The following is a 24994-nucleotide window of genomic DNA, read 5'->3' as shown; positions in this document are numbered from 1 at the left end:
CTAGAGGCCCATTCTCTTCTCTTTTGAGCCGTGAAGTTCCGGTAGGGCCATTCATCTGCCTGATTTTAGCTTCAAGAGCATTTTTTATGGGTAACAGCATTTATATGCAAACGAATACCAATGTAATAAAAGTATTCCAATGTATAATGTACAATGTCACACATACTATAGTGAAAAATGGAAAAGTTCAAATGGATTAAGGGGTTACTACAGATGTGCTAGGCACATTCTTTCTTCTTCCATCCTTCATTGCCTGAGGAAGCGGCTAGGCGCCGTGAAACGCGTTGCCATAACCAAGTGAGACTGATTTCTTTTATTTATTTTTAGGTTTATCACTGCTTATGTCTATTTTTATCTTCTGATACTATGTTTTAAAGCAATCGTTTTCACAAAACACTTATCAATATTATATTTATCAAAAATTTTTATACTTTTTAAATTAATTTATTTATGGCAGCATTTTGCTGTATTATGATGCCATTGGTAAATTAAATAAAATTGTTTCAATTATTTATTCTTATGCTCTTGGTCATTCCGGGTTGCTTATTGTAGCTTACATTTAAAAAAAGTAAAGGTTTTGACCATCAACAGTCCCAAAACTCTTCTACCTGGTGAGTAAGGGACCATCGGTGTCCTAGACAAATCCCACAGGGTTAAACATTACACCCTTCCCAGTGACAGAGATACAGTTATTCTATTTCAGATCCATTAGTACAGTATGGTTGAATGGGAAAAACCTCTTTCTCCTTAGGCCACAGATATAGGGTTTCTGTTGGTGCCACCCATACAGCATATTGGGGGTAATTCCAAGTTGATCGCAGCAGGAAATTTTTTAGCAGTTGGGCAAAACCATGTGCACTGCAGGGGGGGGGGGGGGGGGGGGGGGGGCAGATATAACATGTGCAGAGAGAGTTAGATTTGGGTGGGGTGTGTTCAATCTGCAATCTAAAGTGCAGTGCAAAAAAATAAAGCAGCCAGTATTTACCCTGCACAGAAACAAAATAACCCACCCAAATCTAACTCTCCTTGCAAATGTTATATCTGCCCCCCCCCCCCCCCCCTGCAGTGCACATGGTTTTGCCCAACTGCTAACAAATTTCCTGCTGCGATCAACTTGGAATTACCCCCATTATTTGAGCTTAATGGCAAATTTAGAAATAAAAAACATAAAATATAAAAGCTATAATAATTACTGCTTATGGGCAGTTTGTGACCATAAGCACAGTGATAGTGCCAGGCTAATTACAGGTACAGTGTTGGACATACTGTAGATTAACACTAGAGGCTGAATCCAACGTCATATTGGTAGGCTGGTATGCTGAACAACTTACTTGTGTTTGCCAGGTCAACATCTGCCATCGTTTCCCAATCTGCATTGTAAGGCCGGGTACACATCACAGCGATGTGTTCCCAGATGATCCGATTTGCACGGGGGCCCTGCATTGTGCCGTTCATACACACTTGCACAATGCAGGGGATGGTTCAGGATTATGGGATGTTGTGCACCAGCCCAAATCATGGGTTTTGGGTTTGTATCTGTATCTCCTTCATGTTTTGGATCTGTACTGGTTTTGCCCCAATCACCCTTGTGGTTTTGGTTTTGAATCTGTATTGTTTTTAGAAAAAAAATCACAAAAAGAGCTAATATCACAGAGTTTGGGCCTGTTTTGTTCCTACAGTATTATTAACCTCAATGACATTAATTTCCACTAATTTCCAGTAAAATTTGACCACCTTACAGCTCACAATATGGGCCCTCATTCCGAGTTGTTCGCTCGCAAGCTGCTTTTAGCAGCATTGCACACGCTAAGCCGCCGCCTACTGGGAGTGAATCTTAGCTTATCAAAATTGCGAACGAAAGATTCGCAATATTGCGAAAATACTTCTCTGTGCAGTTTCTGAGTAGCTCCAGACTTACTCTTCCAGTGCGATCAGTTCAGTGCTTGTCGTTCCTGGTTTGACGTCACAAACACACCCAGCGTTCTCTCAGACACTCCTCCGTTTCTCCAGCCACTCCCGCGTTTTTCCCAGAAACTGTAGCGTTTTTTCAAACACTCCCATAAAACGGCCTGTTTCCACCCAGAAACACCCACTTCCTGTCAATCACATTACGATCACCAGAACGAAGAAAAAACCTCGTAATGCCGTGAGTAAAATACCTAACTGCATAGCAAATTTACTTGGCGCAGTCGCACTGCAGACATTGCGCATGCGCATTAGCGACTAATCGCTCCGTTGCGGAAAAAAATAACGAGCGAACAACTCGGAATGACCCCCATTGTTTTCATCTGTTTTAGGCAAAAAGCTGCTGTGAGTTGGCTCATTACTAACCGACAGAGCAGCTGCACAAACTTAAGACAGTTTATAGCACATCTATAAAATATTGCAACACAGCAGTGCAGAAATGAAAAGTGGTGCAAGATGGAATTGTCCTTGGGCCCTCCCTTTCACCCTTATGTTGGATATTAAAAAGGACATGCACAGTGTAACAAACCAAGCACTTCAGTGATAGGGACTGACACTTTTGTGGCTGAAGTGTTTGCTTTATTTGGGACCTCACAAAACAATTTTTTCAAAGGACTACCACTGATCACTAATGAGGACGTTGATGATGAGGGTGTTCATTACATTATAATCTTGTAAAAGAAATTTCATGAATTTGCCACAAATTATGTAACATGGAGGAGGTGCCTAGATGGTTAATGTCCCTACCTCCACTAACTTTGGCCTCACAAATGGAGGAGATGCCTTCACAAACATTGTCAGGGTTCGTGGAAAAGTAATTCCACACCCAAGAGGTGGCTTTTTTGGTCTTACGCCCATGCATCACAATGGCTTTCTTTTTTATCACGGGCAAGAACTGCAGCCACTGCTGGCTGACTTACACACACAGCATCATCAACATTCTCAGTGTCAGATAGTAATATACATATATCGCCCTAATACTGTTCCACTTTACACAGGAATACTCAATTTCTATTATGCCCTCATCACCATCATTACGTGTTCTGCTCCCCACATGTGCAGATGGTGCAGAAATGGTGGAAGTATGTGCTTCCTGCTCTCCTCTCAATTGTTCATGCTCCGTATCTATCAAGTATCAACAAATACAAATGAAGTGGGGTACAGCAAACACCACAATTTGTACAAAAAATTTGCCACCTATAGTGTCACAATATGTGTATGAGTCAGAGATAGTAATGTAACACTATGGTTTACTTTCACCTACAGTGTTGCACAATATGTGTATGAGTAGGAAATAAAATATATTACTGTAGTACCATCTTCACCCACAGTGTCACACAATATGTGTATGAGTCAGAAATAGTAATCAAACACTTAGATTTAATTTTACCAACATTGTCGCACAATACGTGTATGAGTAGGAATTAAAATATATTACTGTGGTACCAACTTTACACACAGTGTCACACAATACGTGTATGAGTCAGAAATAGTAATCAAACACTGTGGTTTCATTTCATCAACAGTGTCGCACAATACATGTATGAGTACGAAATAAAATATATTACTGTGGTACCACCTTCACCCACAGTGTTGCACAATACGTGTATTAGTATGAAATAAAATATATTACTGTGGTACCACCTTCACCCACAGTGTTGCACAATACAGTATGTGTATGAGTAAAAAAAATATATATACTGCGGTCTGACGGGCAGTGTCACAGTACTTATGAAAATTAAATAAAAGTTGTATAGTACACGGGTTTTTTTTTTTACATATTTTAGTCTTTTTAGCTTTTATTATTGTCATTTTACACTTGGGCGGAGCCACTGGGTGGACAGACAGAGCCCGCCTGTACAGATACAGCAGCCCCTGGATGCATACTGGGGTACAGTACAAAAATATATATATATATTTTAAATTAGTAAAATATTAGTTTTATTTCTTATATGTATAGTACACTGGGGTACTTATATTTTTTTTACATATTTTAGGCTTTTCAGCTTTTATTATTGTCATTTTACACTGGGGCGGAGCCCCTGGATGAACTGACAGAGCCCACCTGTACAGACTCAGCAGCCCCTGGATGTACTGTATATAGCATAAAATATATATATATATATATATATATATATATATATATATATAATATATATGGGTATAGCATTAAAAAAAAAAAAAAAATTGTTTTAGATTAATAAAAATATTAGTTTTATTTTAAAACTGGGGCAGAACCCCGGGATGGACGGACAGTGCACCCCTGTACAGACACAGAAGCCCCTGAATGTATACTGAGGTACAGCACGAAAATATATACATGTATATATTACTTAGTTTAAATTAGAATATATTAGTTTTATTTTTTTAACACTGGGGAAGAGCCCCTGGATGGATGGACAGAGCACCCCTGGAGGACACAGTATCACCCCCTGTATGGACAAAACTGCACCTCTGATGGATAACACAGCACCACTGCACGCACACAGCACATATACGTCTGCATTGTACATGCTCAATAGTCAAAGTGAAATGGTGCCGATCACCGGGGGCCTATATAGAATCCAAACCCACGAGAATCCGACAGTGGGAGGCAGGGCTGCCATCAGAAATTGTGGGGCCCGCTCGGAAAAAAAAGTTACATAAAAATAAATACATGTTTTTTAAAAATCAAAAACAAAATTTCTATGCACACACGGAGCAACAACATATTATGCCCCTTGCAACATATTAAGTCCCCACAGTAATGCCCTTGTCACGATATTATGGCCACATAAGTACCTACTCGTTGTCAGGGTATTCCTTCCTCCCCCTCCCCCCATTTCTGCTGCTGTCGGGAGGGCCCAGGATGCTCAAGACGCTGCCTGCCCGCCCGCCTCGGTCCCCGCCGTTCTGCTGCTGTCCTCCGTTCTCCGGCAGCTGTGTATTGAAAACGTTGCTCCCAAAATGGCCGCTGCATCTGAGGAGACAGTTATTAAAGATACTAGAGGGCTCATTTTCAATAGAGAGCTGCTGGAGGGTGGAGGACAGCGGCAGAACAGCGGGGACGACAGCGGGACGGCAGCGGACGGGCAGCTGGCTGCATGAGCATCCCGGGCCCTCCCCTCTCTGACAAAGAGGCTGGGTCTGGGACAACTGTGTCCCCAGCCCCCTGATGGCGGCCCTAGTGGGAAGATGCCATTTTGCCTCATTTTGGGATCCGAGTTAGGTGAGAAAACCTGTGCTGGACTCGGATACTGGTTCAAATAGCTAAGTTCAGGTGGGTTCGGTTCTCTGAGAATATATTCTGGTTGGCCAAGCAGCCTGGCAAACCAGAAGATGTCACATGCGACCCACTGGAGTGCGCAATCGGGCGTACACATTGTACAATCCAGCCATTATGTCACTCCGATTTGTCCGGAAATGACATATCCAAGTTGATCGCTAGCTGCATTCGTTCGCTGTGCAGCGATGAGGCAAAAAAACGACTTCTGTGCATGCGTATGCGGCGCAATGCGCACGCGTGTCGTACTATTACAACGGCCGATGTAGTTTCACACAGGGTCTAGCAAAGCTTTTCAGTCGCACTGCTGACCGCAGAGTGATTGACATGAAGTGGGCGTTTCTGGGTGTCAACTGACCGTTTTCAGGGAGTGTTCGTAAAAACGCAGGCGTGCCAGGAAAAAAGCAGGCGTGGCTGGGCGAACGTGTTTGTGACGTCAAAACAGGAACTGAACAGTCTGAAGTGATCGCAAGCGCTGAGTAGGTTTTGAGCTACTCAGAAACTGCACAAAAAAACTTTGCCGCCGCTCTGCGATCCTTTCGATCGCACTTCTGCTAAGTTAAAATACACTCCCAGTGGGAGGCGGCATATTTTTTGCAAGGCTGCTAAAAACTGCTAGCGAGCGATCAACTCGGAATGACCCCCATAGTGCCGAGATTGTTCATGTGTGTACCCAACCTAAGCCTGCAGCCTGACTGAGTACATTACTTGTTCGAGTTCCAACCGGAATCAGGACTCACATACCACTAAATGTCTTATACATTGTGATATACCCTATTAAATTGGCAGTATGTTTCTTTAAATACCAGACTTCTGTTTTCCCAGTTCCCGGCAGGTTGTGTACATATTTTATGACCTAAACCTACACATTATACGATTGTCCCTGGCTCGCAGGAGAGAAATATGCCTGATCTCAGGAACATCTTTTATTCTTATGAATAGTGCTTTCCTAAATTACATTTTATTTAGTCTACATATAGAATAAAAAATCCTGAATTTTACACATATCTTTTATTTTGCTCAGGAAAAGTTGCATATTATGTGAAGGAGCTGGCAGTGCTTTATACAGTATAAGCACTATACGTTTGTGAAAAATTTACTCAGCAATATACCTTTTATATGGGTTGGGGCTGAAATGCAGTGGACGGGATGCCGGCAGACGAGATGTGGGCGGTCAGAATACCGACCGCGGCATCTCGCTGTTTAGAATCCCAACAGGGGTCGGTAAAGAAGCTACCCCTCGGCCCCTTACCCCCCAGCTTAACCCTAACCCTCCGCAGTAGTGCCTAACCGTAACCCAACCCCCCTTTTCGCAGCCTAAACCTAACCCTCCTCCCCGCAGCCAAACCCTAACCCTTCCCGAGAGTGCTTAACCATACCCCCCCCCCACATCCTAAACCACCCCCCCCCCCCTTCCCGCAGCCTAACACTAATCCTGCCCTGTAACCTATGCCTAACCTCCCTAGCCCCCCCTCCTTCCACACCACGGCTTTCCTCTCCGACATCCCGGCAGTCATCGATCAGGATCCCAGCGCTGGCATTGTGATCCTTACCGGGATGCCGCCACAGCCATTCTGATCAGTGTCAGAATTCCGGCGTTGGTCTGTTGACAGCCGGGATCCTTACTGGATCCCCTTTTATATATTGTATAGCTTTAAATATTTAAAACTAGGTCAGAAAACAAGAAGAAGTCAGTGAAGTTATGGAATTAATAAAATAAGTGTCTTTACTCAGTTCTACAACACAGAACAAGAAGTGCCCTCTCCCTTTATGGGGGCATGGGGTTTGCAGCGTGGAGTATACCTCCGGGTTTCACTAAGTTATTCAATGTATCTGCATTTTCCTTGTGCTGTAAACCATGGGTTAATTAGCACACACTAACCCATAGATACCACACAAAGGGGTACATTTACTAAGATGGGAGTTCTATTTAAGATGGGATGTTGTCCAAAGCAACCAATCAGATCCTACTTCTCATTTATCTAGCACCTTCTAGAAGATAATACCTGGAATCTGATTGGTTGCTATGGGCAACATCCCATCTTAAACAGAACTCCCATCTTAGTAAATTTACCCCAAAGTGTTGGAATGGGATGTAGTTATGATCCCGGCGGTTAGCATACCGACACCGGGATCCCGGCCGCCAGAATGCCGGCAGAAGGCCCAGGACTGTTCCCACTCGTGGGTGTCCACGACACCCATAGAGTGCGAATAGAACCTGTGGCAAGTGCAGGGAGCCACCGAGCCCTCAGCATGGTAAGCGCAGCGCGCCCACAAGAGGCTTTATTGCGATCTCACCCATGTCGCCGCTCTGGCAGTCTGGATCCCAGCAAAGGTATGCTGACTGCCAGGATCCGGACCCGTTGGAATCTATGAGTTTCCCTGCACGTTAAAATGCAGAGTCCACATTTTTTTATGCAGATTTTCCTCACAGCTATGAGAGAGAGAGAGAGAGAGGGAGAGGGGCTGACTTTCATTTGAAGCGGTTCTTTCCGCTCTTCAGCCGCCTCTCCCTCGTCTGCGCGGCGCCGCCGGCCGGCTTGGCTCCCCCTTCTCCCTCCTCCCGAGTGCCCAGCTCGGGGGCGTGGTTGCACGGCTCGCCCGCCGCAAGAAACGGCACTGCCTGTAACACGTTCGTTTGCGTCTGTGTACAGTGTATATTATGTTCGTTTGCATCCGTCTGTATATACTGTGCTACTGTATTTACGTCTGTACACTGTAATATACTGTATGACATACTGTAGCATATTGTAGTGTAATGAGACGCACCAGTAAAGTAGTTCTTACTATGCATTTTTGTATTGTATTTTAATGGAGACCACACACATGCGCAATGGTGATTTTAATAAGCGACATCTGGTGGATGATCACAGGTATTACACTCAAAGGTAACGCCAAACGCTCTGTGTGCCTCCCTACAACTAGGCGCGCCTCATTGCGCCCAGGCACACTGCGTACGCCTGATCGCAACTAACGCCTCAGCCGGCCAAGATAAAGGAGGCTGCATCTGTATCTCTGGCAAAAAGTGGGTAGCAATAATACTAATCTTGTATACTATACTGTATATGCACGGGCATTTACTGTTGTTGTAAGATGGACCTTACAGGTCAGGTTTGTTTCAGCTGAACCCCTTGCACTGGATACAAGCTGCTTCCTAGCTAGTTATTTGGTAAAAACAAAACAAAGTAACCAAAATATATCTGAAAATGATCTAACATAAAAATAAAGCATTAGATAATATAAATCTACTTTATGATAAATACAGTATACAAACATTTATCTGAATAATCCTGGATACAGAACTTTCAGCCCACTTTTTAGAACTGGTTCCATTTTAGTGTCAGCTCTATTTCCCAACCGTATTATACTGAAAAAGCTGAAAGCATGTGGAATAACTCTCAGTAGCACTAGCTGCGTCCCTGTACTTGCTCAAAGCAACCTTCCCGTTGTCAAACAAGATTATTTTATCATAAAATACATTTCTGCACATATTAAACTGTATATGACTTGTCTTTACATAGCAAACAGTCATGAAATAATGTTAACATTAGGTATACACTGAAAAGGTCGCTTATGAGGAGCAAAAGGGTAAAACTGCAGCAATGTTCCTTTGTGAGCACGTGCCTGCTTTACAGCAAGTAAGTTTTATGGGGAACAGTAAGGAAATACACACAGAGCCGGCCCTAACCAATATGATGCCTTAGGCACAATTTTGGCTGGTGCCCCCAGTAACGCCGCTAGTTCCGCCTCTGACCCTGCACCCCTTTCCCAGCACCATCACCCCTCACCCATAGCAGTCCTCATTTTGGTGCTCCTACCCCCTATATTTTAGATAGGAACAGTGTGCACATTTGGCATGCAGCCCAAAAAGGGGCATGTTCTTACTGGGAAGGGGCATGGCTGCACAATAGTACCCCCAATTCCCATTACGCCACACAGTAGTGCAACTTTATTCACATTTTATCATGCAACCGTGTCCCTTAGTCACATTACATCACACAGTATAGCAGTACCACTTTACCTTATATATATTACTCCTCACAGTAGTACCCCTTATTCACATTACATCACACTAAATTGCTCCTTATTCACATTACACAACACCATATGGCTCTTTATTCACATTAGACCACACAGTAGTGCCCTTTCTATTCGTAACGCCACACAGTAAAGCACCTTATACACATATAGTCACACATTCGTAATGCCTTTATACACATAATACCACACAGTAATGTCACTTACACATGACACACATTATTAATGTCCTTACACATTATGCCAACCTTTATTAATGCCCTTATACACATAATGACACACATACCGCCCCTTACCCATATGTCACACATTATTAATGCATTTATACACATGACACACATAATGCTCCTTACACATATGCCGAACACTACTGCACAACCAACCCACTGTGACCTCTGCCTCTGCTTGGATACAGATGTGTCCTCATACGCCTTGCCTCAATATGCCATGCAGCTCCCGTCCAGCTCCCGTCCAGCTCCGCTAACGTTGGGCGCCTTTTTGCAGAAAATGCGTCTTATTTGCATTGCTGTGTGACTAGGATGCCCAAGCAGCTTCTGATGATTAAAATGATATGCAGCAAGCCTATAATCTGTGTGCGACTTCGCTGTATCTGCATAGAAAATGCTACATTACAGTGATTTCCAGGAATATACTGTAACATAGCATTACGTATGCAGACACAGGCACAGTCACACACACAGAATATAGGCATGCTGCATATCATTTTTATCAGCAGAAGCTGATTGTACCCCTAGGCATTACAAATGCCCTAGGCATCTGCCTAGTTTGCCTATGCCGAGGACCGGCTCTGAGTACATGGGGTCCAGTAGTCTGCCCTGTCTGAAGGGAACAGTTGAGCAGATTGAGGGCATTTCCTGTAGAAAATTAAATGGACACTTCGGTGCGTCTAATTTTAACCTACATGCAAACTTTAGATTTTTTTTTTCTTTTGGGACCAGGTTAAATAATGGACATAAATGTACAAAGCGGATTCACAACATGTTTCTCCAACAAAAAATACTGGAGTTGTCCACTACCTATCAGGGATTAGAGACTGGGTATATATAAATACACCAGAACCCCAGAGGATTAATACATGTGCTACCAAAACATAGATGTAAAATGCATTTAAAAAAGATGCACCTCAAACCGAAATGGCCTCCACCCAAAACAAGCTGATCAAACACAAGCACTGATAGCCTCTGTGATTTTCATTTGTGGGGGAACAAAAACAAAGCATAAAACCAGCACTAGCTTAACAAAGGTTGGGCTGGTCTCACTATATGGGAAACCTGAAGCCTGGGGTCTCCTTATTATAATATTATACATCCCTAACCTGTATAACCTGGGGCTGTAAAAACAAATAATGGGTCATTTATACGCCAGGAGATCTTTTACATGCGGGTGATGTGCCAAACATATGATTTCAGATAGAGATGAGCGGGTTCGGATTTAACGCCAGAATTAACGCCAGTTCGGTTTTATCCAGATTTTTTCTATTGGCTATTCAAAACACGTGACATCCGTGAGCCAATAAGATGCCGTTTTGAGAACCGAGTAAATCCGAGTAAAACCGAACCCGCTCATCTCTAATTTCAGAGGTGAGATGTGCAGTGGCTCAGTCTGCTTCCAAAATGTAGCAATTAAGAAGCGAGTTAGAATCCACATCTGGAAGGGGATACCAGAAGGATGGACCAAGGGTTTTTCTGTGCTGGACACAAGAAGAGTTAGGGGAGGAGGGATCCATCTCAAAAGCAGCATATCTTAGGACAACTCCTTCATACATGAAGGAATGTGCCATAATGACCTCAGCCTCCGTAATGAGGCAATTCAGAAAGTGTTATAGCGGCATGCATCGTATAATACATTTACCTATATGTTCGAAAAAACAAAACACTTGATAGACACAGAGAAAAAGCCACATAATTTCAAAGAGGAGTAATAGAGTGGAAAGATAGCCTTTGCAGGTCTCCCAGAATGCAAGTGAAAAGGCAAGTACAGGCAAGTGATCAAGAGGCCAGCTCTAATAGGCTTCTGAAGTCCCCATACATAAAACAGCATGGATAAGGCTATGGGTGACTCGTTATCAGCCCATAGAAGGAGCCTGGAGAAGCAAAAGAATGATGTGACGGAGCTGGGCAATTGGTATTTCCCTGATTTTGGAAACCTATGGGTCTGTAAATTTTGGTGTTTGGAAAAGGCCTTTAGTGTAAGTGTTTATTATCTTAGATACCTGCTTTTCCCATTTAATTAGCAACTTTAAGGGTCTAATTTAAAGGTCCGAAAATCAAAGTCTACTCCAGAGAGGAACAGAAAGCTGATGTTAGCGTTTCCTGAGCAGGAGGTGCAGAGCAGCATGCAGTGGAGTGGTAGACAACTGCATCCAGTTAAGGGTAAGAGAGGCAGCATATCCCTCTCTAGAAACCTATGGGCCTACCTTGAGAACTTTGTTATGGAGCTGCAATATTTCTAGTTATAATCCTGCTGATGACAGGGCTGTCATCATGGTGGTACGAGGGGATCTGGTCCAAGCTGACTAGGGGCTTGTCTTCTTGCCAATAAACCTGGGCCTTGCAGTGGGCTACAACCACATCCTCTGCTGCACGTAAAGTGAGATTCCATATTTTTAATTGGGCATGAGACCACAATCGCCCAGAAATGCATTAACTCACCTTCTTTCAGTGTCTTCACTAATTTCAATTAAGTCAAACATCTGTTGTATGAGATGGAAAATGCTCTGATGAACTAAGACTATCCCGAGGACAAATGGAAAATTAGCTATAATGTAGATGTACCTAAAAAGTACCCCTCAGCGTAACAACATAATAATAACATATTTAATTAGGAAACCGTGTTTTGACAGTGTCTTCTTCCATTGCCTTCATAACCTTAAAATTCTGTATTATAACAGACATTACTTGTATCCAATCAAAATGGATCAGTAGTAATATTTGAACTAACTGAGACGCGGACATTGGGGGTCATTCTGAGTTGATCACTAGCTGCCGTTGTTCGCAGTGCAGCGATAAGGCTAAAAATCAGCATTTCTGCGCATGCGTATGCACCGCAATGCGCGTGCGTGACGTATGGGTGCAAAGTCCTTTGTGGTTTTGCACAGGTTCTAGCTAAGTTTTCAGTCGCACTGACGGCCGCATGAAGATTGATAGGAAGGGGGCGTTTCTGGGTGTCAACTGACCGTTTTTTTAGGGAGTGTTTGCAAAAACACAGGCGTGTCTGAAAAAACGCAGGCGTGGCTGGGCATTGGCTGGGCGTTTGCTGGGCGAGTGTACAACGTCAAATCCGGACATGAATAGGCTGAAGTGATCGCAAGCGCTGACTAGGTTCAGAGCTACTCTGAAACTGCACAAACTGTTTTTGCAGAGCTCAGCTGCACACGCGTTTGCACTTCTGCTAAGCTAAAATACACTCCCCAGTGGGCGGCGGCAAAGCGTTTGCACGGCTGCTAAAACTAGCTAGCGAGCGATCAACTCGGAATGACCCCCATTGACATTAGAAATTGATAGCAGCTCAGTTGCCCTTTAATCACTGCAACATGCAGTAACTCACAACTGGTTAGCACGCTGCCACTATACATTTTTGCCTCTGTTCCCTTGTGTCATCTGTCCGTTATACAGTCTAATCTATGGAGTATGGGTCATGCACAATTCGTACCTGAGGATGTATTTGTGCATAGTGGCATAGCAGGGCCATTGCATGTGTAGCCCTGAATACCTTCAGAGCCTAAAATCTATGTTCATTCCTATGTTCACTCCAGTGATGTTATAGGTACAGCTGCCAGGGAAAGTTGCCCAATGCACAAGTTGGTGCCCGACTGAAGAACAGAATTCCTCCATCATAGCCAAAAAAAAGAACTGAGACTACAGAAATTTGGAACCTTTGAGCAAGAACTAGGAGAGAAAACGTAGACTGGAATTTTTGCTGTTATTACCTAACCTTGTAAATAGAGGAAATCCGACACCAAGGGCCAAATGTAGCCAGGGGCCAAATTTTGGGAAAATATTTAAACAATGTGAGAATGTATATAGCTTTGCAAAGACAAAGGGTTGATACATTAATCATTCAGTGAGAAAAAAATCATTACATATTCCCATGAATTAATTGATTGAAGAGGACTGTCTGGAAGGCTGGTAAAAGAAAATTAATAATTGTATTAAAGGTCAAAACAGTTACAAATATACTCTGGTGTATTTCACTTTTTGGGGGCAAATGTCTTGTTAAGTTAAATATGCATTTTATCATGTTTATATTTATAATATACTGCAACACAGAAAATATTTTGTTGGACCTTGTTTTTTTTTATACAAATGTAAAAATAAAATATATTCAATTGGGTTTTAATTCTGCAAATATATCATATATGACACAAGTTGTGTTTGGTTTCAGTGTTTGGCTTGCTTTCCTTTTATTCATACTAATTTGGAACATTAATAAGGTAATACTTAAAACTATCTTTTATTTTATTTAACAAGACATGAGAACATGAGATATTTTCAATTGTTTATCTTAGCTATAGAGCAATAAAAATAATAACAGCAATTACTGTATATAGAACGGGTTCAGTATGAAATGCTGCTAGCTGGGATGCCAGCGGTCACATCGAAGGGGGTAAGTATTTTTAAACCCCCACTTCCCTACCCTTACCCTCTGGGGGTGGAGGCTAGGGCTACCCATCAGGAAGTGGCAGCTAGGGCTAACGCCCCCTAGTGTCTAACCCTAACCTCACTTAGTGCCTAAACCTAACCCACCCACCGAACCCTAACCCTAAGTAGAACCCCGATACTAACATTCGGGATCTCGGCTGTTGATGTTCCGGCGCTGGTTTCCCAAATGGTGTCAGGATTCTGGCATCGGTCACATGACCGCCAGCATCCTGACTGCCACCCCGGCCAGCAGACATCCCTATAGGTATGAAATACTATACTCAGGATGCCAGTGTCGGGATGCTACAACGCATCCCTATAGAACAACACGCACTGTATGTACTCAATGATTACTTATAGTATATAAATTCACATAACAATACTGTACATTCTGCCAAGCATAAGTCATAAGCCTGTTTAGAATTTAAAAAAAACCAATAATTTTCAATATGTTCCCTCTGCTGATATAAATAAATAAATAAATAAATAAACAAACACATTGTACAGTATATGTACCCACAATTCCCCAGTTGTGGCCAAATCACTTTCAGCTTTATTGAGGCCTTAGGCATACCTCCCGCAGTGCTGTTAGAGATCTCATCAGGGGGATGGGAGTGGGGCCACAGCACAATGGCAGTATGGCCAGGCCCACACACCTGATCAACGTGATTTTGTACAAAATGCATTTTTTATGCCACACATTGTGGAGACACCTGGGGGTAAATGTACTAAGATGGGAGTTCAATTTAAGATGGGATGTTGCCCGTAGCAACCAATCAGATTCTACTTCTCCTTTATCTAGCACCTTCTAGAAGATAATACATAGAATCTGAATGGTTGCTATGGGCAACATCCCATCTTAAATAGAACTCCCATCTTAGTAAATTTACCCCTTGCAGTGCAAAGCTACCCAACCTTCCTGCAAATTTGGATGATCATCCTTAAAAAAAAGCTGGATGACTGAGAGATATGTGCTTTGTGACCACACACAGATTAGTACCAGTAATCTTACAGCTACATTCTCCAGTGCCCGGTCACAACTTTACTAGTATAGCCTTCTTGAATAGCTGTGGCTTCTATTCCAATGTGATAATTTCACTCCTATCTTTAAATTACCTGGCACTGATAGGATTCTCCTTTCCTTTGTCTAAAACAGTGAGGTCTGCGGGACACCACTAATGGTGGATGTGAGGGTGGGAGGAGCATCTGTTTAACCACAAATGGACTGTTGCAGATTTGTTAATAAGTTGGGTGTATATTACTCTTAAAAAAAAAAACAGTACATGGAAAAAAAAAACCATCAACATGCAGAGCCATACATATCTTCAGATTGGTCTAGCACTGCATTATCAACATATTTGACTGATTTACAACAAGTCATAATCATCAGCATGTATTTGCACATACACTGGTCTGCTTTGGTGCATATGCATCCATTCTCTTTATGGGTATGGCCCAATGCATTTTGAGCCAGGCCCCCTGGAGTGGATGGATATGCATTGCTGGGTCTCTTAAAAATCGGGCCCCATAGCAGTGCAATGGAAATATGGTACAGAGGTTAGCATACCTCCCAACTGTCCTGATTCCAGCAGGACAGTCAATCTATTTGGGCACTGTCCTGCTGTACCACCCACAGGGTAAGGGGGGATGGAGGAGCCTTTGATCACCTCTGCTCTGCAAAGCAGCGAGTGTTACCCGAATAGATGCTGTGCACACAGAATCTAAACAGTGCAGGGAGGTGGGTAAGGGCCTGCTCAACTGGAGCTCTGGGCATGCCCCCAAAATGGCATAAATTGGTGAACGTGCTGCTATGCCACACCTACCCATCCAAGGTCATGCCCCCATCCAGCCGAGGTCATGCCCCATTTTCGGATAGGCACGCCTTTGGTATGCGAGGGTCCCAAATTACAGACAAAAGTTGGGAAGTATGAGTTAGCATTGCAGGGGTCAATGACGGATTCAGGGTGTGCCCCCCCCCCCCCCCCCCTGTCATTTAGGAGATTTTTTATTTTATTAACAACAGTGCTATTCTCCCCAGGCCACTCCTACATGAAGTGCTCTGGTGGTCCAGAAGTTTGTGCAGCTGCAGCCCCAGCCATAATCCAACTGTCACTGTCACAGCAGACAGGCACCCTCATGTGGAGTAGTGAGAGCCGCTGTCAGAGTTCATATGTCTGAGCGGCCGCAAGTCAACCCCGTGCCCAGAGCTCACCGCCATGCTAGTGCTGCTTAAGACCGTGGCTAAATACGTCATATTAAAGGTGAGGTGACCCCATGACTGTGATTTTGGATTTGGTTTTGGATTTTGTCAGTGACAGGTTTTGGTTTTGTATTGCTTTCCAAAAATTGACAAAAAAAATAAAATCACATAATATGGGCTCTACTTCGTTGTCCAGTTTTGGTTTTGGATTTGGTTTTGGAGTTTGGCTGTGCCTGGTTTTGGATTTATATTTTTCCAAGAGTAGAGAAAAAAGCTAAAATCACATAATTTGGGCCATTTTTTGTTTTATTATTTTGTTGTATTATTAACCTCAATGACATTCATTTTCAATCATTTCCAGTCAAGTTTGACCACCTCACAGCTCACAATATTGATTTCATCTGCTTTAGACCAAATGCTGCAGCAAGCTGGCTGGTTACTAAGCGACATAGCAGCGGCACAAACAAGCGGCAGTTTCTAGCAGATCTAAGAAACATTGAAACACAACAGTGGCAGAAATGTAAAGGGTAAAATTGTACTTGAACAAAGCAAACAACGTCGCACTGAGGTACAGCATAGTGGGGGGCAGGGCGCAGAACAGTACAAACAAATTATACAACAATATATGTGGGATAGGTAATATGGACTGTTAGCCCCACTGTTACAGGTAACAATTTGAATGATTAAATATTTTCTCTAAACACTCCATAGAGTTCAGTTCAATTAGTTGCAAAGCTGCTGTTGTAACTGTGTGGACAGGCCAGCAACGGAACCTTACCTGGCCCCCCTTGCAGTCCTTGCAGTTCGATATGTTGATCTTTGTACATGGGCCCTCATTCCGAGTTGTTCGCTCGCAAGGCGATTTTAGCAGTATTGCACACGCTAAGCCGCCGCCTACTGGGAGTGAATCTTAGCTTCTTAAAATTGCAAACGATGTATTCGCAATATTGCGATTACACACCTCGTAGCAGTTTCAGAGTAGCTTCAGACTTACTCGGCATCTGCGATCAGTTCAGTGCTTGTCGTTCCTGGTTTGACGTCACAAACACACCCAGCGTTCGCCCAGACACTCCTCCGTTTCTCCAGCCACTCCCGCGTTTTTTCCGGAAACGGTAGCGTTTTTGTCCACACGCCCATAAAACGCCGTGTTTCCGCCCAGTAACACCCATTTCCTGTCAATCACACTACGATCGCCGGAGCGAAGAAAAAGCCGTGAGTAAAAATCCTATCTTCATAGCAAATTTACTTGGCGCAGTCGCAGTGCGGACATTGCGCATGCGCACTAAGCGGAAAATCGCTGCGATGCGATGAAATTTACAGAGCGAACAACTCGGAATGAGGGCCATAGCTCTATGGGGTTGCTAACTAAGATCAGCAAGTCCAGAGATTCCGTTATTGCTGCATGCAGCCGTACTTACTCACAGGGGAGAGATTATTGTTAAATCTAGATGTTCCATAAATACTGTAACTGGTAATAAATAACGGTTAATGTTTGTAGTTATTTTACAATTTAACGTGTTTCGGCTATGACCATAATATAACTCCCTAAAAACTTGAAAGGGATTCTTAAAATTAAAAAGAAAAAAACTGTTTCCACACTCCTGGGTGTGGCAACAATTAAAAAAAACCAAAAAAAAAAAACCTGAAAAAACATAGCCGTGCAGCACAGGGAAAAGCTATAGAGTTAAATAGCCTAATCCAATTTTGTAATGTAACATGAAGAAGGGGGGTGAGGCTTGGGGAGGGGGGGTTATAAACTCTGCACCCATTGATTGAATTTCCCAGCCTTTCTAACAGAATGCGCTCCATAGAGGTGTATATATATATATATATATATATATATATATATATATACACATATGAATTTTGTCCTCTACACCATCATATTAGAGGGTTAAAACTGATATTGCAAGTGATGTGCAGCAGCTTGATATCCCCACTTGATAAATTTACTACACAGAATTTAGACGCTCTGCTGTAAAAATGTATCTGTCACATGAAGTAAAATAGGCTGGAAGTAGGACCTTGGATCATTTACGCGCAGTAACACAAAGTGGACCCTTTGTAATGACAATGTTAAGGGCCTTACACACTGGGCATTTTCCGCTAAGGTGCCCGATGGCTGATATGGCGACCCGGCGGCGGGTCACCCGGCGGCGGGGTGACGGGGAGTGAAGTTTCTTCACTCCCCCCGTCACCCGGCCCCATAGCCCTGCATGCTAATATGTACAAGATTGTCCATATTGGCTTGCAGACATAAACGAGCCGGCACCAACGATGAACGAGCGTGGGGCCGTACATCGTTCATCGTTGGTGCATACACACTGAAAGATATGAACGATATCTCGTTCATTAATGAATGAGATCATTCATATCTTTCAGTGTAATCACTAAGTGTGTAGGGCCCATTAGCTATGACGATTATCTATCTGTGAAAAATAATGGAATCTTTTCCCTAATGAATTAGTTTTAAATTGTCCTATAAATTCACATTCAACTGAAAAATGCAGATTTTGCATAAATAAACCCTAGTATGTAAAAAAATGACTAGCCTGAAGGAAACAAAACATTGGTTTGGAAATGTGACTTATTTTGATACAGGATCTCTTGAGGACTTAAACAAACTGTGATTTTCTATGTAGATTAGGCGGCAATATGTTGCCTGTACATATTTTGTCATATACATTATGTGGGAAAATGCGGACGGCGGCCAAAGAATCGTTCTGGGAGAGTCGACATGGTGCTTTGTAAGACAGACGTGTTCCGGTGCCCATGATATCCCTTTGGCAAGTCTCCCACGCAGTCAAGGAATAAAGTGCACCAGACACGATGACAGGAGATGTCTGCAGCTCCGCACGACATATACTGTACTTCAAGTACTTTTGTCTCTGCAATTCTTTAATGAACAGACGATTAGCAATTAATAAACTATGGGCAAGCCACCTTTAACTGTGCCTCTAACTGTACAGGGGTCAGGAGCTAATGCGTTTATATGAACTATACTACTCTGAGTCACTAAGTAGTACAGAGAATATGGATGACTGTGTTAACCAACGAGGTTCATTAATAAAAACTTTCATTCCAAAATAAGTGATCAACTCCGTGAAAAACAGCAAAACACTTTATGGCAATATCTAGCAGATTGGGAGGTGGGGACCATTGGTGTTTCTAGAATGTGTGCAGTGCACACAGGCCCCTGAGTCCAGGGGGGACCCACACCCCACACACTGCACCCATATTTAAATACTTACCTTTCCGGAGTCCCGCGTCAGGCACTGCAGCCACGGCGAAAATTGCAACCAAAATGGCTGCCGCACATGCGCAGTAGTGAAATTGGTATCTGAAACATGGCGGGTGCCATGTTTCCTAAGACCTGCGTATGCGCAGTAGACTCCAGCAGAATGTCAGAGACTACTGCGCCGTGCAGAGTAGGGGGCCCACCTGGAGTCTGCACAGGGGCCACATCCTCTGATAAAACACCCCTAGGGGGGACCATATATGTGTTATGTTGTTTCATTCAATAGATATAAAAATCCATTACATAAGCTTGGACCCCATAGAGCTGAATGCGTCAGGGATCATAATGCCTACTTGCTGGGTATGGTTCAGTAGATCTACAGTAAAAAGATAGAGAGTCAATACATTGGCCCCAAATGTGCAACATGCAAAAGCTCTACAGGATCAAAAGGCCAACATGGAAAAGGTAGACAGTAGAAAAGGTCTAAAAGTACAAAAGGTCATCAGGGTCAAAAGGTCAATATGAAAGAGGTTGACACAAAAATGGTTGAACTTTTTGTTTGTTTGGTGTCATTTTATATGTTTCACCATATCTGAGCCAAATTAGTGGAAATGTGTACCCTTGCAGGCTCGCTTCACTCACCACACTTCGGGTATGGTGCCTCGCTGTCCACTGGTTGCCATTCCCATTCCTCATAGGGACCGAATCAGACCTGATCGCTGTTATACGAAATTGTACAGAGTCCGATTATCGAATGACTGCGCATACATACATATGCAACGCAATGCGCGGGCACGATGCCAAACAGCGACAGGATGGTGCAAAAATTTGACTTGCAAGGCGTTCGCAAGGTGATTGACAGGAAGCGGACATTTGTGGGTGGTAACTGGCCATTTTCTGGGAGTGTCAGGAAAAACGCAGGCGTTCCCAAACATTTTCAGGGTGGGTGTGTGACGTCAGCTCTGGAACCAATCAGCCACTGCACAGACTGGAAAAATCATTCGACAATGAGTGCGTTGCGAACGGATTTTCAGGTTTCCGCTGTCTGGCGAAGTTTTCGCATGGCGTACACATGCATTTGCACATTTGTCTGATCACAGACTGCTGCAAAAACGCACAGCAGCGCTCAGGTTTGAATTGGGCCCCACAGTCCACATGGATGATAAATGATGAAAAAGTTAAATATTTAAAAAAAACTTGTGTCGACCATATGTATGTCAACCATTTTCATATCGACTTTTTGAACCTGTCGACCTTTTGCATGTCGACCATTTGGTGTCGACCGATTGACTATCTTTTTACTGTAGATCTATCAACCAGATATGCCCTTCTTGCTAAGGAGGGGGGAGAGAGGGGGGGGGGAAGTCCATTTTCAATAGTGTCAACACAGGAGGCTCAATGCAGTGACTCAAGAGCCCAGTATAGAGCTAGATTAACACACTAGTTGTTTATTAACATACAGTATATTTATATTAATTGCCACTATTTTTAGCTCAATTTGATGTTTGTATGTAGATGTCTTCGAAAATGAAATGTAATCCTCTAGAGGGGCAAACATTTTAGGAGGAACTATAGTACATAATAAAAGGGAAAATTCAAAAATATTTCCCACATTTAGAAAAACGACCTCAATTTCTATATTGTGCATTTTATTGAGTATAATATATCTTTTTACTCATCAGTAATACTTCATGTTGGGCCCTTCGCATTCCAACCTGACATTGCTTTTAATAATATGAATATTGTAGTATTCATAATTCAGACAAAAAAAGCATCCTAAACTGCAATTAGTAAAATTATGTGTATTTTTATAAAAATCATCCTTTCCTCCTTATCCTAGATTTTATCTTCATATCTGGTTCATCACCTTTTGGAAAAGTACTGTACAAACTGCAATAATAAGACTGCAAAAATATGAAAGGAGAATGGGAAAATGAAAATAGGGCACGCAGACCAAAAAGCATGAGAACGAAGATCTTACCTACAGTTTATCATTTATTTTATAGAATATGAATATTTTGGTTTTCAACTTTACATTTTATTTTTATTCACTGTATTATGTAGCAAATATTTACTGTAAATCAACCCAAGGCTTCACACTAGACCAACAGTTTCATATGGACCCCCACCTGAAAACGCGCTAGAAACCGCGCTAGTTATACCATGTATGCTGTATATCCTAGCAGGGATGAGGTTAATCAGATGATCACTGGATCAGGAGTTTAACTTAACCAGCGGATGTCTGGTCACTGTGGATGGAGACAGATTATACCACTATAAATCCTTAAAGACATAAGCCATGACTGTTTTATGAGGACTTGTCTACTATTCATGTATTTCAGACAGAGAATTAACATCTAACTCCAATTTATTTGCAGCATATACATTTTATTATTGACTTTTAATGTTTTTTGCTTTTCAATAAAAGAGAATTTGGTAAAAATATAACAAAATGTGTAAAATTAGAGTTTTAGTATTTTGTTATGCAGCCTTTTTTACAGTTAATTTTTCTGTTTCGTTTATATATTCTTATTTCTTACCGTGAAGTTACATGGTTTCCTTTTTTGTTACGTTTAAGTAGGGTGACCTCAGTTTGGGTGCAAGTGGTTAAAGAAAATAACTGTGATACTCTGCACAAGACTGAGGGCTCCTACACACACAGGCACTTTTCATGCCCCCCTTGATATATTTTACCCCAGCTATATTAACCATTTAGTGATGATACAGTATCTTACTGACACTTCAAATCTACATGAGCATTCTGCGTGAGTGCTGGACAGCTTGTTCTATTGCTTTGCGCCAGCCAGAGTTCAAGTTAATAGTTTGTGTGTACTGTCAATGTTTTCTTCATTTGAAAAGCCAGGTTAGTGACCTTCACTTAGAAATTAAAGTAGCTGAGATAGGGCCTACGATAGACCATACTTGCATACTTTTAAAAAAGCATTTCAGGGATATTGTGAAAATAGGGATGGCCATCGACGATTGAATATCATGACCAATGTTGAATACTTTTGCCATCGATGGGGGTGAACCAGATGGCTTATCACTATCGATGATGCACAAGCAATGAACTCTGACACTCTCATGAAGCTTCACCACAGTCTCTCATTGGCCCACAGTTTACTGATTTGTAAGGTGACCATCAGTGGGTGAAACCATCTGTGGTTCCCTTGCAGATGGTTTCAACCCATTAAGGTTACCCATCAATGGTACCATTGATGGTGATCATCAATGAGTAACCAACCGATGGCCATGCCTATGTGTAAGTAACACCTTAAGCACGGATGTGTACTGCTACATCTGAGAGGCGTGTCATAAAAATTACTTACGTCTAAATGTAAATAAGCACCAAATTTTGTAAGAGCTACTTGTTGAAGAAAAGACACTGAGATTTTTCAGGATTTGTTGGTGTATTGTGTTTTACAGGAGGTTCCATGTACTGTAGTAAGTGGCCAGGAGAAACCTTATTTAAAATGCATATAGCCATAGGGATTATTGTGCCTTACAACCAATGCAGGGAAATGGTGCTAATGATCTTATTTGAATGTATGATAATGTATCTCTGATTTCATTTTTTTCCCCAAGAATGTAACAGCTACATAATAGGGGTAATGTGCAATCAGAGATTGCTGCTCTATTCAGGGAGTCAGGGAGATTGCTGCTATTTCAGGGAGTCTCCTGCAGAATGCGGTACGGTAGGCAACTATGAGATTGACATAGATTTATGAGCCAGTCTGGAAACCTGCAAATATAGCTGCAAGTGTGTGCTTGGTGAAATAAAAGAGCAGCATGGGTATCCATTTTTCCAGTTCATTAATTACCCTTAATGATTTGTAATAAGCTCAATTGTGACTATAAACCAGCTTCAACCATAACTAGAGCTATATTTAGCGAAATACTAATTTGTGATATAGTGGGGGGAATTCAACTGTTTTCCCCTGCGGCTGCCATCAGATGGTGCCCGACAAAGCAATTCAATTGTTGCTCCGTTCTGGTGCGAATATATGTGGAGGGGACACATTACAGCTTTCCACCTCTTGAGGAGGCGAGCTGAAATGTGCGATAAGTCAGCACTTTGAGTGGCTACATAAAAGTTATGGCAACCAAAGAAGATGGGTTTAGCCATATTGCGCAGCTAAACCTGATACTTCTTGGCACTCACGCCCTATGGGCAGAACAATCTAATTGCCCCCAGTATGTCTATTTTTCAAGAATATATTCAATATCAAATTCAGTCTTTACATTTAATCAAATTAATCCTGTTGAGCTAATCCCACTTTTTGTAATTTAGGTCAGTGTACAGAATATTTTCTATTTGGATTGATTTATGCATTAGGCCCAAGGCAAAGTGAGCACTATGTGCCTGATTCATCTTTGTAAGTAAAGCAAATTATCAAGCAACTGGGCAAAACCATTTTGCACTGCAGGTGGGGCAGATGTAACATGTGCAGAGAGAGTTAGACTTGGGTGGGGTGTGTTCAAACTGAAATCTAAATTGCAGTGTAAAAATAAAGCAGCCAGTATTAGCATGTACAGAAAAAATGTAACCCACCCAAATCTAAATCGCTGTGCACATGATACATCTGCCCCACCTGCAGTGCAACATGGTTTTGCCCAGTTGCTTGACAATTTGCTTTACTTACAGACATGAATCAGGCTCTATGTACAATTCAAAGAGGAGTCCTGGTCTGCTGCTTGATAAGAGAAAATCCCCTGATGTCACAATAATGATGTAATTAAGGATATACTACATTACGCCTGTTATGTCAGATGCTAATCCAAGTCACACTGAATAGACTATTGCTTACTAACGATTATAGTAAACGCAGATTCTTAGGTGAAAGACACTTGAACCCTTTTTTTCTTTTCTTTGGAAATCCTCTAATGTCTGTCATGGAACTTGATCACACTGATCAGCATTGATGCATTTGGGGCCGATCCAGACCAGATTACTAGGCTGCGTTTTCTCACAGCCTGCGATCAGATCTGAACTGCACATGCATATGCACCACAATGCGCAGGCACGATGGACCGCAGCAACGGGGATCTCTGGTCAGTGATGGGATTGTGCGAAAATTCCAAACGCACCAGCGATCGCAAAGAGATTGACAGGAAGAGGGCATCTGTGGGTGGCAACTGACCATTTTCAAGGAGTGTCCGGGAAAATACAGGAGGGACCAGGCGTTTGGAGGGAGGGTTTCTGACGTCAGCTCTGGCCCCGATCATTGCAGTGGCTGAGTAAGTCCTGGGCTGACCAGAAACTGCACAAACTGATGTTTGTGCAGTTCTGCTACAAATGCGATTGCACACCTGCACACAATCATTACTCTCCCCCTGTAGGCGGCGTGTCAAAGTCAGAAAAATATCATGATGCACACTGCCATATTTGCACCTCATATGTGTCCTCACTGCGCATGCGTGCGCTCTCCCGTGCGTGCACATACTCGCCGTTACGTGCACCCGCAGGCGCACTGTATGCGCATTTACGGTAGAGTTTATGTGCGCCTAGCGTGCGACTCAATCGTTACATATTTTCACCATATAATGTATTTTGTAGATTATGGTCCCTTTGATAGAATCTGAAAGTTTAGTTAATGTAGCATGTTCATGGACAGAGAGATCCCTCTTTG

At 42.6% G+C, this 24994-nt stretch overlaps 1 long non-coding RNA gene across 1 annotated transcript in view; it reads left to right on the top strand.

Annotated features, from left to right (window-relative positions):
• Nucleotides 1-21817, top strand: part of LOC135057931 (uncharacterized) — a 243361-nt gene extending 221544 nt beyond the window's left edge. Inside the window, exon 4 of the long non-coding RNA XR_010244469.1 lies at nt 21205-21817. This is a non-coding gene — a long non-coding RNA (uncharacterized LOC135057931). The remainder of the gene's footprint in view (nt 1-21204) is intronic.
• The last annotated feature ends 3177 nt before the right edge of the window (nt 21818-24994 follow it).

The sequence above is a fragment of the Pseudophryne corroboree genome, chromosome 3 (genome assembly GCF_028390025.1).
Source record: "Pseudophryne corroboree isolate aPseCor3 chromosome 3, aPseCor3.hap2, whole genome shotgun sequence".
Classification (NCBI taxonomy): Eukaryota; Metazoa; Chordata; class Amphibia; order Anura; family Myobatrachidae; genus Pseudophryne; species Pseudophryne corroboree.
This window is presented reverse-complemented; position numbering and strand designations above follow the sequence as displayed.